We start from the raw sequence: 13022 nt of genomic DNA on the forward strand, positions 1-13022 counted from the left end.
GAGTTCTTCACAGGTGGCCAGAGGAGTTCAAAGCACTAACTAACCCTCATACAGTACAATCCCTCTCACCTCTATGTGATGCATTTTGCCTAAAGAAACCAGCCTGGAAAATTTGCTACTGCATGTGTCTGCCTGATTGGAAAGGCAAGGGAGCAGCTGTTTCCACAAAGGGTGGGAGGAATTAATGTAGTCTGTAGTCAGTTGGAGTGGCTTTAATATACTCTTTCTCAGGGAGGAGACACAGGAGATTGTTTTTTGATAAAAAACAATTAGTCTGTAAAGAAACAGGATTAGTTGTATCTTGTCTTGTGCAGAAATCTGGGGAGATGACAGCAAAAATAACTTGCCCTTCCAGGTTTGGCTTTTTAAAGCTGTATTTAAAATATATAGTGATTTATTTTAAGTGTCTGACAAACTGTTTTAAGACACTCAAGACTTTGGAAGGTAATTCTCAGTTAAAACCACAAAACGTAGGGAACATCTTCTTTAGTAAACCCCACTTATCTTATATCCAGACGGGTTCTTTTCCGTCTTTTGTTACCACTTAAAAACAGAATAAAAACTTAGCACTTTTTATAGTATGACTGTACAGCCAAAGAGACGATTTTGAAGCTAGTGGCTAGGGTGTGGGTGTTTCTCTAAAAACTTAGTCCTTGGCCCTCACTTTTTCTGTGTCCCGAGAACTAATTTGACCTAGATGGTTTCACCTCTCACCTCTTTGCAGACGACTCTCAAATGTATGACTTCAGCTTTAGCCTTTCATCTTTTATCTGTTCTGCTGCCTTCATCCAGTAATGTTCATTTTCTTTTAAGAAAATGTTTTAGGGGCAGCTAGGTGGTGCAGTGTATAGAGCACCGGCCCTGAAGTCGAGAGGACCTCAGTTCAAATCTGGCCTCAGACCAAACACTTGACATTTACTAGCTGTGTGACCCTGGGCAAGTCACTTAACCCCAATTGCCTAAAAAAAAAATGTTTTATTGGTGACTTTGTAACAATGGAAAAGAATTAAGCAAAACAACCTGAGGCACCAACCCACCATAGTCATTGTTCAGAAACACAGCTTTCATTATGTCATTTCCCTGCCCTGAAAGTAGTAGCAACATTAGAAATGTGTGGATTGTTTCTGAAATTGCATAAATTGCCCTTATGCTCCTTGTCCTGGACAAAGCTTTCCAGTTATCAGATTGCATCAATTTATCCAACTTTATTTCCCATAATCCTCTGTAGTCAGGTCAGCCGCTTTGCTGGTCCCCAGCACACCTGGTATGTTGGTTGGCAAGACATTACAGGGAGATGTGGTGTTTTCTCTTTTGCCATTAAGTCCTCCTACAAGTGTCTGGGTGAGGACATAAAGGTTCAAAGAAGTTTTGAACACTAAACTCTGTGCTGGTGCTGAGGTGGAAGGAACTTTGTGTGCACAGGCATTATACCTTAAAAATATGAAATTTTTTCCCCCTCTTCTTGTTATCAGAGGGCGTGTCATGATTTTTGAATTTCTGATTATTTTCTGTTTTGTTTCTCTTAATTAAAAACATAATCATATTGACCTGATATTTTCATAAATGTTCAAGATTTTAGTTAGTACTGCTTGAAAGTATTCATAACTTAAGTTCTATTAAGATTAAAAGAACCATGGACAGTGGCCAGAGAATTGATTGTGGAATCATGAGTCTATAATTTTCTCCTCTGTAGTTTTGCTAGAGGTGAAAGTGCAAAGCCTGTGAATTTGAATTCTTGCTTACCCTGAGACACCTTAAGAGAGAATTTCTCACCAAAAAAATTTTTTTCTTAATCGTTAGAGATACTCAGCCATAGCTTGGTGGTTTGAAGGAGCCTTTGAATCTCTTAATAGCTTTACTTTTTGTCATTCGAAAAAGGGTGTGTTTGTGGATCCATAAATATAGTATTTGGGGTTGAGATTTTTTATGAAGTCTCTATCATGTTTCCTTTGTAATAAGAGTCCAATTACTATTTACAGAAAGTTTGATAATATAGCAATTTGGATTTAAAAGGTGTAATTGAAATATCCCCTTAATTTATGCTCATTGAAAAGAAAAATCAATTCATATATATCTACCAAAATTAATAGACCCAGATTGGGGGGTGGGGCAGGAAATCCTTCCTAAAGATTCTCTCAAGGCACTGAATCTTTAAAACACAAACAGTATTTAAGATGAAGTTGCAAAATGAATTTTCACCTTTTGAGTATAAGGGTATGACTGTATACAAGAATTGAGTATGGTTTGATTCAGAGGGCAATAATCTATGTCTTTGATCTGGAGTGAACACAGCAGAAACAATCATAGGCAAATTTGCTGGCAATTTTTCTTTTCCTTTTCTGTAAGCTTTGAGTGGGTTTCTTTACTTTTTAACCATCTGATGACCTTGTTTGAAAAAGGGGAAAAAACCATTTCTGTTCAGAAATAAACACGTAACTAGTGATTAGTAGGAGAATTTTCATGTGCTTCTGGAAGGAATATGTAACACCTGTTTCCAAAGAAAGCAAGAAAAATATTACATGTGTTTTTTCCCCCCAAAGATGTACTTTGTCCAACTGAATTGGACACCAAATAAAGAACCTTCATTATGTGCAGAATGAATGGCACCTTCTAAAAACTGCCCAGGTAACACATTATGGTATTAAAGAACTGAAAAATGTTTGCTAAAAGTAACCCAGGCTGCTTAAAAAAAAAAAAAAAAAGACTAAATGAATGGGTTGCATGAGTCAAATTTCACAAAAGTAAGTATGGATTTGGTGTTAGCCTTAAGTGTACATTTAAGTAGATGTTGCTATTGCTTAGATATGTTATCAGGTATATAAAAAAAAAGACCCCAAACCTCTCAAATAAACCCAAACACACTTAACCCTCCCCCTTCCTCCATCCTTATATGTAAGGACCTTGGTTTTCTCATGAAAAGTTAGATTGTTGGAATTACTTCTTTCTTTCTGGTTTAGAAATTCTATTATGCCTTTATCATAAGAGTTCTTAGAAACTGAGGCTTAATGGACACATAGGTGATTAGGACTCAGTTGTCCTGACTTCCTTTATCCCTGCCTGTTCATTTTCATAGATTCTGTAAACTGATTCCAACAGATCTCATCTCAGTTTCTTCATCAGTAAAATGAAGGGGTTGGTCTGTCTGTCTCCTGAAGGACCCTTCCAACACTAGATCTATGATCCCATGTCCTAATTATTCCCTGAACTTGGCACATTGATGAAACAGTAGGAAGTGGAGTGAGAGAACTCAACCTCAATGTTTTTTGGTTTATGTTAATTCCTTAAAAAGTTTCTCATCAAAACAAAGCCCCACTGTATCTTCATATTACTCTGATTTCTTTAGTCTTAGCCCTCAGATTTTTAAAGTCCTAATCACTTGACCCTGTTTCCTGCCAGAGGAAAGCAGAGTTGTGTTAATATATAGTTAAGTTAGAGATTATTATTTTTTTGCAAAGAAAATCTGAAGTTAGCCAAAGTAATATCCTTTTACATTTCGTCTAATTAAAAGGAACCACCCAGCTAGACTGATCTTCCTGTGTGGCTTTATTTAATGAAAGAGAGTAAGGAGAGATTTTTAAATTCCTAAAATTATGGTCATTGAAGTAGAGGTAGTTGTTGTTGCTTTGTGCTTCATCCCCTACTATAAACTGGTGACCCTGATGGATGGTTTTTACTGTTGCTTTTTGTTTTACATTATACTTTGGAATAAACTGTGAATAAAAAATGAGCTTAAGTGAGCTTAGCTTTTTTTTTTTTTTCAAATGTTTGGCTTCAAGCCAAGAGAGCATAAAAGCTGGTTTGAAGCTTAATTTAAAAAACAAAAAAATAAGATCATGGCAACTGATCTCATCACTTCCTGGCAAATAAAGGGAGAGGAAATGGACTCAGTGTCAGATTTTATGTTCTTGGGCTCAGATCACTGCAAATGGTGACTGCAGCCATAAAATTAAAAGACACTTGTTCTTTAAAAGGAAAGCTATGGCAAATCTGGACAGCATAGTAAGAAGCCGAGACATCACCTTGCCAACAAAGGTCCATATAGTGAAAGCTAGGGTTTTTCCAGTAGTAATAGTATGGCTGAGAGAGTTGGACTATAAGGAAAGCTGAGTGCTGCAGAATCAACACTTTCAAATGATGGTTCTGGAGAAGACTTTTGAGCCCTTTGGACAGCAAGGTGGATCAAGTCAGTCAATACTGAAAGAAATTATTTCAGACTGTTCACTGAAAGGACAAATACTGAAGCTGAAGCTTAAGAATTTCGGCCACATAGTAAAAACACAAGTCTTATTGGAAAAGACCCTGATGTTGGGAAAGATTGAAGGCAAAAGACGAAGGGGAAGGCAGAGGATGAGATGGATAGATGAATGAATATGAGCTTGAATAGATTTTGGGAGATAGTGGAGGATAGAAGGGCCTGCTGTGCTATGGTCCATGACGTTGTGAAGAGTCTGAAACTACTGTACACCACCACTACCACCACTCCTGGGAATCAAATGTGCACTTTAAGCAGCCTGTCTTTTCAAGGACCTTATACTCACCCAGAAAATCTATGTCATGTGTTATGAACACTAAAAACGTGATCCAAGTTTTCAGCAGCCATGAGGAAAGAAGAAGCACTCCAATTGTTGAAATGAGATCCCATCAGGTATGCTTAGGAAATTAGCCCATTTTTATTCTTTCTTTGTTTCTTTTTTTTTTTGTCTCAGACCAAGACTTTTTTTTTTATAATTAATTTATTTTTAGTTTTCAACATTCACTTCCATAAGATTGAGTTTAAAATATTTTCCCTCTCCCTCCTCCCCAAGACAGCGTGCAATGTGATATATTTTCCCATTAGTCATGATGTACAGAACAATTAGAATTAATGGGAGGAACCACGAGAAAGAAGCAATAAAATAAAACAACAAAGGAAAAGGAGAGTAAATAGCATTTATTTTTTGGGGGGGCAAGGGGAGGCAATTGGAGTTAAGTGACTTGCCTAGGGTCACACAACTAGTAATTGTCTGAGGCTAATTTTGTATTCATATTCTCTATAGAGCTGGTGCTTTATCCACTGTGCCGCCTAGCTGCCCTGAAATTATCCATTCTTAAAGATCATGCTGTTCCTTGTTGTTATGGTTCAAAACATTCTTTTCTGCATTTCTGGTGGTATTTTTAGATGACATAGAATAGATTCTTAGGAAATAATACTGTGATAGGGGCATTGAGACTCCTCTAGCTGTTAACTGTGCTCATCAATGTTGGTTAATTGTATGTAATGAATGAGGAAGGACAAGTGGACTTCAGGGACTATTGTCCTAATGCAGTACACCAACATGAGGGTATAATTACAAGAAAGAAGTTGGGTCTGGTTTGGTTCAGAAGGCAGTCATCTCTGTCTATGACTATTTTAGCACAGTATTTATCCTGTACAAGACACCATGGTGGGGGCCATTTCACCTCTTCCCTAAAGGAGAATGCCTTGTTGGGTTGATTTGGTCAAAACATGTTTGTTCCTAATTTTGTTACAAAATTCAAAATATTGGTCAATTTAAGAGAGGCTTAGAATTTCGTCCTCTTGCTACCTAAAACTTTTGAAGATAAGGGGTCTAGAGCATAATTGCCAAAACACTGAGCCTGAAACTCCTTCAGATTGAGATTGAAATGAAATTAGGAAATATTTAATGAAATTAAAAATATAATTCAACATAGATAATACTGATTTGTGGTTTTCTAGTCAATATCTTGGATTTGGTTCTATTTTGAGTTTGATCTAGGGAGAATGTGTTGACTAGCCACAAACAGGCATGGCATAACTTTAAATGAAAACTGGGAAACACATTCCTCTTTCTTAGGTATGTTCATATTTTTAGAAATAGGTTTGAGTAAAATTCAATAAACATTTATTAAATGCCTACTGTGCTAAGTACTGGGGGAGATAGAAAGTTTAGGTAATATTCATCTCCTATCCTCACAGGACCTTACAATATAGTAGAGGGGAATGACAGAATTACCTTCTTAGCAAATACAATAGTTACAGGCTAAGTACTTTGGGAGGGTGGGGGGAAGAAAGGCCAGGGCTACAAATGCACAGGGATGACTTCTCAGAGGAGGCAGTTGAGCTAAGTTTGGGTAGGATTTGCAGGGAGAAGGGGACAAGGTATTACAATTCCAGGGGGAGGGACACATCATGAACCTTTTGTTTTTATGTCACTTCTACTTTACAGTATCCCTCTCAGAAGGCAGTCTCATAACAAAAGAGCAAAAAGTGGGGGGAAAAGTCAGTTTAGCTAAAACTAACCAACACATCAAAAAAGGTCTGACAAAATAGGCTATGTTTCCTATTCATAGTTCTCCATCTCTGCAAAAAAATGGGGAAATTCACCTTTTCATATGCCTTTTTTGGGGGTTGAGTTTGGTTATTGTATTTTTGCAGTATTTAGTTTTTGTTTTTTGTTCTTGTGGTCCTTTACCACGTATATTATGAAAGTTAATTGTGTGATATTGTTTTCTTGGTTCTGCGTGCTTCACTTTGTACCAGCTCATATGTCTTCATGTGCTTTTTTTTCTGTTCATATTCATAGTTTCTGTATACTTATTTCTATTTCTTTATTTCCTCTTCATGGTAATATTACTTTAATCATTCCCCAATTGGTGAGAATGTACTTTTTATCCAGTTCTTTGCTTCTAGAAAATTGCTGCTATACATATTGTTATACATGGAGCTTTTCAGTCATTGAACTGTTTGGGATATGTGTGTGTATAAACACATGTATGATACATACACACACGTACATACATGTACGTACATTCACATGCCCAGTAATGGGATCTTCAAATCAAGGATATGGATATTTCACTTTCTTGGCATAATTCCAAATTACTTTCCAAAATGGTTGGACCAGTTCACAGCTGCACCAACATTGTATTAGTATACTAGCCTGTATTCTCATAGCCTCTCCATCATGGACTAGTTCTGTTTTTTAAAATCTTTGCCACTTTTTTTGGGCAAATCTCAGAGTTGTTTTAATTTGCCTCCCTCTTATTAATGATTTCGAGCTGTATTTCATGTGGTTGTTAATAGTTTTATATTCTTTTAAAAAGTTTGTATCCTTTGTCTTGAAATTACATTCATAAGCTGGAAATAAGTGTTGTTGGTTTAAAAAATTCTAGGCTGCCTTAATATTTAAGGAGGGGTTTTCATTGACAGTAACCTCATAGTACATACCTACCAAGACATAGACAGAGACGGTTGTGATCTGTGTCTTTGCTGGGAATTCCATACTTAGAATTTTGATGTGGCTGGGGAAAACAAAACAAAACAAAATACTGATCCATTACCTGTTTATGTAGCTCCATGAAGAACAACCTTCTTCTGCAAGAGAAAATAAGGATATGAGACAGTTTTCCTTTCATTAATGGGCTGTGTGCCCTAGAGATTATATTCTATGTTAGTCACCATGTCGATGCTTATGGATTCTCGAGATACTCTTCGATATTTGATACAAAGCCTTAAGAATGAGATCTGAGAGCACAACTCTCTTACAGCGGTGTCATCTCTGAACACGTACAAAGTAGGCACCAAGATTGAGGTATGGCGGAACAATTTTAGATGCCTCTGTTTTCTTTCTAATGGATATGGTGAAGTGATTGGGAAGAATCTTCACATCAAGGTCGGATGAGGGATTATTTGTAAGGTTCTCATTGACAGTGTTTCAGGAAGACTGTTTACCTGAATAGTCCTTTTCATCTTCTAAATTCTGACCCTCTTTCATATGAGAGTTGTGTTGGGACCATTACATTGAGCTGATCACTATTATAAATAAGATGCAATTCATCCTTCTGTTTCCATTGTAAAAAGAATGAGACTCCCTTTTGCTGGGAAGAATGCTTCCCTAATAGGTCTACAAAATTTCCATGATGTATTAACCTGTTGTATACTATCTTGTCTGTCACTGCCACTGTGTTCATAGCCTTCTTTAACTTAAAATTCTTTGCATTCCCCATTCCTAAAGGACAAAGGTCAAAATTTCCAGATCCAATTTCAGGACCTAAAATCTGATCCTAACCTTGACTTACCCATACAACAATATCTCCTGCTTCTATTATATATTTAGAACCTTGGCTCTAGCCAGGAGAACCTCCTTTATGTTTGCGGAATGTGCTGTATGCCCATACCCCCTGTGCCTTAGCTTATGCTGTCACCCAGATGTGGTAGTCCCTTTTCTGCACATTTTTTTGTTCTGCCTACTTTACTTATCCTTTGTGGTCCAGCCTAGTTCCGGTTTCTTCCTGGGAGTCTCCACTGACTACCCTAGTCTATGTTGGTCTTTTCTTTCTGTTTTATATATGATTTTTACCTGTCATTTCTGAAATTAGTCCTTCCCATTAAGTGTCTAATAAGAATGTACCCTATCTTCCAAACTGTCTTAGGTGCCACAGTCTTGTCCTGAAAAACTTTTTGGAACCGAGTTGAAATGTTACTGCATATTCTAGACTGGGTTTGCAAAACCAGCAGAAGCATAGTAACAAACAGATGTGTCGCAGATAACAGTAATATGCCCAAATGTTATCTGTCTTCTTTAAAAGTCTTAGATTTGTATTTCTGAATAGTCTTTGTTTCTTATATTGCCATAATATTTGGTATATTCGTCCCCCTCCTAGAGAGCCATCCCATATGACAAATAGTATTTTTTGGGAGAGGAAGAAAAAAAGCACATGTTAAAAATGTCCCAAAATGTACATTGAATAACCTCCATGAAGGTGAGGTATGTTGGGGGGTGTCTTTTTATATTTCTTTGTTTAAGTACCACTTAATCTTTATCATTTTGTTATATTTACTTTGATCTAATGGCTATGAGTCATATGTAAATTTATTGTTTAAACATCTTGGAGACCAAAACCTTATCAGAAATTGGAAACACCCTCCCCACCATTTGACCACTTTTCTGCTTATCCTAGGTGCATTAATATTGTCTGTACAGAATCTTTTCAGTTTCCAGTTCCCTCTTCTGCTGTAAACATAGTCCTGCAGTTACTTTAATCTTTTTTTGAGGTGGCCCTGTTCTCACTGGCTCTCTTCCCCCTACCTCTGATCCCCTCTTCTCATTGGATAGTCCGCCTTCTTTTACTACCCAAAAGCTGGTCCTGTTCTTTCTTTTTGTGTGTGTGTGCCCCCTTTCCCTTTTCTCTCACTCACTCTCTGTCTTCTCTTTCTGTTCACTCTAGGTCCTCATTCCTTGACCCTTATATCTATCTAGTCTTTTTCTTTTTCTCTGTAGTTTTTCTGCAGTCATAACTTCCAAGGTATCCATTCTGGGCTTTCCCCTCTTCCTTTTCTGCGACTGCCTTGTAGGCCTTTGTCCAAAGATTTCTCTTTTCCATTATGCTTCACTTAAAAAACAATGCCATTTATGCCCTTTACTGTGTCCTTCATTATGCAGCTCACCACTGATCTATGCCATCTCTTGTTGACATTTTTGTCTGGAAATCTCCCTGTTTCTATGCTCTCCCACTCCTCCAGGTGCCAGTTGCTCCCAGGGTTCTGACTCTGACCACCTCTCTTCACTCATAGGAGCATTGATCATCAGTGGAAGCTTCTCCCCCTCCCCCCATCACCCCCTCCCTTGTAGGTTTTTCTGTGAGTTTACAGAGGTCACTTTCTCCTTATTGCTAGCTTCTACTTGACTTCAGCACATCACTCCTATCACCCTGCTCCCCTCTTCCTTTCATGTACTTTTCCCTTGTAGGCAGACTGTGGCCATTTTCTATCCAAAGTACCCCCAGTTTGCCCCTTCACTATTACCTCTACCAGATTTCTGCCTTTGCCCCATCTGCTTGTGTACATTTAGAAATAATCTCTAATTGGTCTCTCTGTGGTCACTCTGCTGCTATTATTGTCCTTGCCTGCTATATTCATTTACTGCTTTTGCATTTTTGTGATTTGGGAGGCAAATAATCTCTTCAGTTCTGCTTTTCTTTACAAAAATATTTCAGACTTTATTTTTGAATGTCCATCTTTTGTCCTGTGTGGTTAAGCTCAGAATTGCATGATAAATCTGGGAGCTGTATACTGAGGCCCTTTTGTTTGCTCTTTGGAACACATTCCATTCCTTCCTTGGATGCAATAGTCCTATGTTATTCAAATGTCTATTCTTTTATAGTTGAAGATCCCCTGATGTCCTGTAGAACTTGTTTCCAAATTAAATTGTTAAATTTAACTGTTGTGTCTTTTTCTGGGGGCGGGGGAGGCACTCTGAATTCTTTTCAATTGGAATTTCATTTTCAATGTTCAGAAGTTCTGGTTAGTTCTTTTCTATTTTCTTCATTATAGTGTTAAGGTTTTTTGCCCTGTAGTATTCTTCTGGGAGAACCATGATCCTTAGATTTTGCCTGTGCATCCTATCTCTGAGTTGGGCATGTTTTGCTTGCATAGTGAGCATATTTTTGTTTAATGCTATTGTTTTTTGCTTCTATTATCCTAGGTTGTCCTTCTGTGCTCTTATTTCTTTGGTGAGGCTTTTGCCATTGCAAATTCAAATTCTTCTTTTCTGTTTATTATTTTTACTGTGCAGGACATAAATTCTTCTCTTATAATTCTCATTTTGCTTAAATCACTCAGGAATAGCAGATTCTGTATTCTCAAATTCTAAAAGATCCTTTGTCTCATCAAGTATTAGATCATTTTCCTTTATTTTGCAGTATTTATGCCTTAGGTTTTTCTTTTTTAATTAAATTTATTTTAGTTTTCAATATTCACTTCCATAAGGTTTCAAGTTTTCTTCCCATCTGCCCCTCCCCTCTCACTGAGAGGGCATGCAATTTGATGTAGGCTCCACATATACCTTCATATTAGACCTATTTTCATATTAGTCATGTTCTAAAGAAGAATTAGAACCAATGGGAGGAACCACAAGAAAAAAGAAACCAAAAAAAGAAAAAGAGCAAATATGGTTTGATCTGCATTCAGACTCCATAGTTCTTTTTCTGGATATGGATAGCATTTTCCATTATGAGTCTTTTGGAGTTGTCTTAGATCTTTGCATTGCTAAGAAGTCCAAGTCTATAATAAGTCTGTCAAAGTTAGTCATCACACAATGTGGCTGTTACTGTGTACAATGGTCTTCTGGTTCTGCTCACTTCACTCAGCTTTAGTTCATGTAAGTTTCCAGGTTTTTCTGAAGTCCACCTTCTCATCATTCCTTTCTTTCTTTTTTTTTTTTTTGGTAGGTAATGGGGTTAAGTGATTTGCCGAAGGTCACACAGCTAGTAAGTGTCAAGTGTCTGAGGCTGGATTTGAACTTAGGTCCTCCTGACTCCAGGGCCACTGGTCTATCCACTTCGCCACCTAGCTGCCCCTCATCATTTCAGTATTATTCCATTACATTCATATACCACAACTAGCCCCAACTGATGGGCATCCCCTCAATTTCCAATTCTTTGCCACTACAAAAATATATCGTATCCTTTGACCATTTATCTGTGGTTACTATTTTGCTTGTTGATTTATCTGTTTATATTCAAGGTCATTGAGTTTTCATCTTCATGAAATCTTTGGTACTTTGAATAATTTTCTCCCTTATTTTCCTTGTCACTCACTTCCTGACTCCCTCATCTCTGGTTTCCTTGGAGACTGAATTCTTAAAGTGTCCCAGCCTCCTCCCACAATGATCAGTTCATTACTCATCCACTTAGGTCTATGCCCGAAATGACTTTTGAGTGGTTAGAACTGGCCCCAACTGGATGGTGTGTTTTTTTCCCTCAGGCTTGGTGGAGTGCTAAATTGCTATACAGCGGGCCTTCCCCCTCCCCCAACCCTTCCCTTAACCCTCACCTCCTCACCCCCATTTCCCTGGCACTGTTGCAGCACTGGTGCTTCTGGGTTGCAGCTCCTGGTAGGCTTTTGCTCCTGAGGGGCTGTGGCCAGGCTAACTGTCAAGGCTGTAGTGTGATGGCACTGGAAAGAGTGTGGAGATTCGTTTTGATGTAAACCTGTGTGGGGTTCTTGGGCCTGTTAGTGTGGCCTCGATAACCATAGTGTGGGAGGTGGGGAAGGGGTACTGAGTAATCTTAGGGTCAGTGAGAAACACTTTTTGTTTTTTAAACCTTCTGTGTTCTGGATGGATAAGGTGGAAATTGATTTTTATTTTTGATGTGTTATTTCTGTTTTGAAGAGGTTTGAGAGGTTTTGGGGAATTGGGGTAAATGTCTAATCTTTTATCTTGTTGCTCACATAACCCAGTAGTCAAATTATTATCTCATTCTTATTCTTACAGCAAACTGGAGAGGTAGGTACTGTAATTATCCCCATTTTACAGCTGAGGAAACTGTGGCAGAGGTGAAGTGACTTGCCCGGAGTTGCACAGCTCTTAAGTGTTTAAGGCTGAATCTGAACTCAGGTCTTCCTGACTCTGTGCCCAGCACCAACCACTAACCACTTGTCACCAGCTGCCTAATAGACCAGCTGTCTGAATAGGTAGTGGGGTCTTAATATTTGAACATTTTTTTTTATTTAAAAATATGCCTCTTATCTGTGCTAATAGTTGATCTTTACATGGGTTATTCCAAAAGATACATTAATTAATTTTGGAAAACAAGTTGCTTGGTTTCTTTTTCTTAAAAAATTTTCTCATGCTGAACTTCAACACCTAAAAAAGGCATTTCCGCATGCACAGCAGAAGTTTGAAAACTATCCTGTTTGTTACTTTGTCCTTAACTTCATCTGTTGTCTCCTACAAGTGTTACAGTAGAACCCTTTTTTACATCACTATTTCTCCTCCTCTTCACTCCTCATTAACAGAGTTAAAGAAAGGGGAAAAAAACCCTTGTAATAAACATGCATAGTCTAGCAAAATGTGGTCCACTCGCTGGCCATGTCCAAAAATCCATACTTGCCTTTCTGTCATATGGTGGATAACATCATCCTAGGTCCTCTGGAGACAGGTAGATTCATATTGCTTTGCTGTGATTCATTATGAGCTTTGCTCCTTTGGTGCTCCTTCCCTTCCCCCTCTTCAACTTTAAAAAGTTTTTTTTTTTTTTTT

At 37.9% G+C, this 13022-nt stretch overlaps 1 protein-coding gene across 3 annotated transcripts in view; it reads left to right on the forward strand.

Moving 5' to 3' along the window:
• Nucleotides 1-13022, forward strand: part of PLPP1 (phospholipid phosphatase 1) — a 112439-nt gene that overhangs the window by 23521 nt on the left and 75896 nt on the right. The window lies entirely within an intron of this gene.

Source organism: Vombatus ursinus, unplaced genomic scaffold (assembly GCF_900497805.2).
Source record: "Vombatus ursinus unplaced genomic scaffold, bare-nosed wombat genome assembly UNPS02014772.1, whole genome shotgun sequence".
Taxonomy (NCBI): domain Eukaryota; kingdom Metazoa; phylum Chordata; class Mammalia; order Diprotodontia; family Vombatidae; genus Vombatus; species Vombatus ursinus.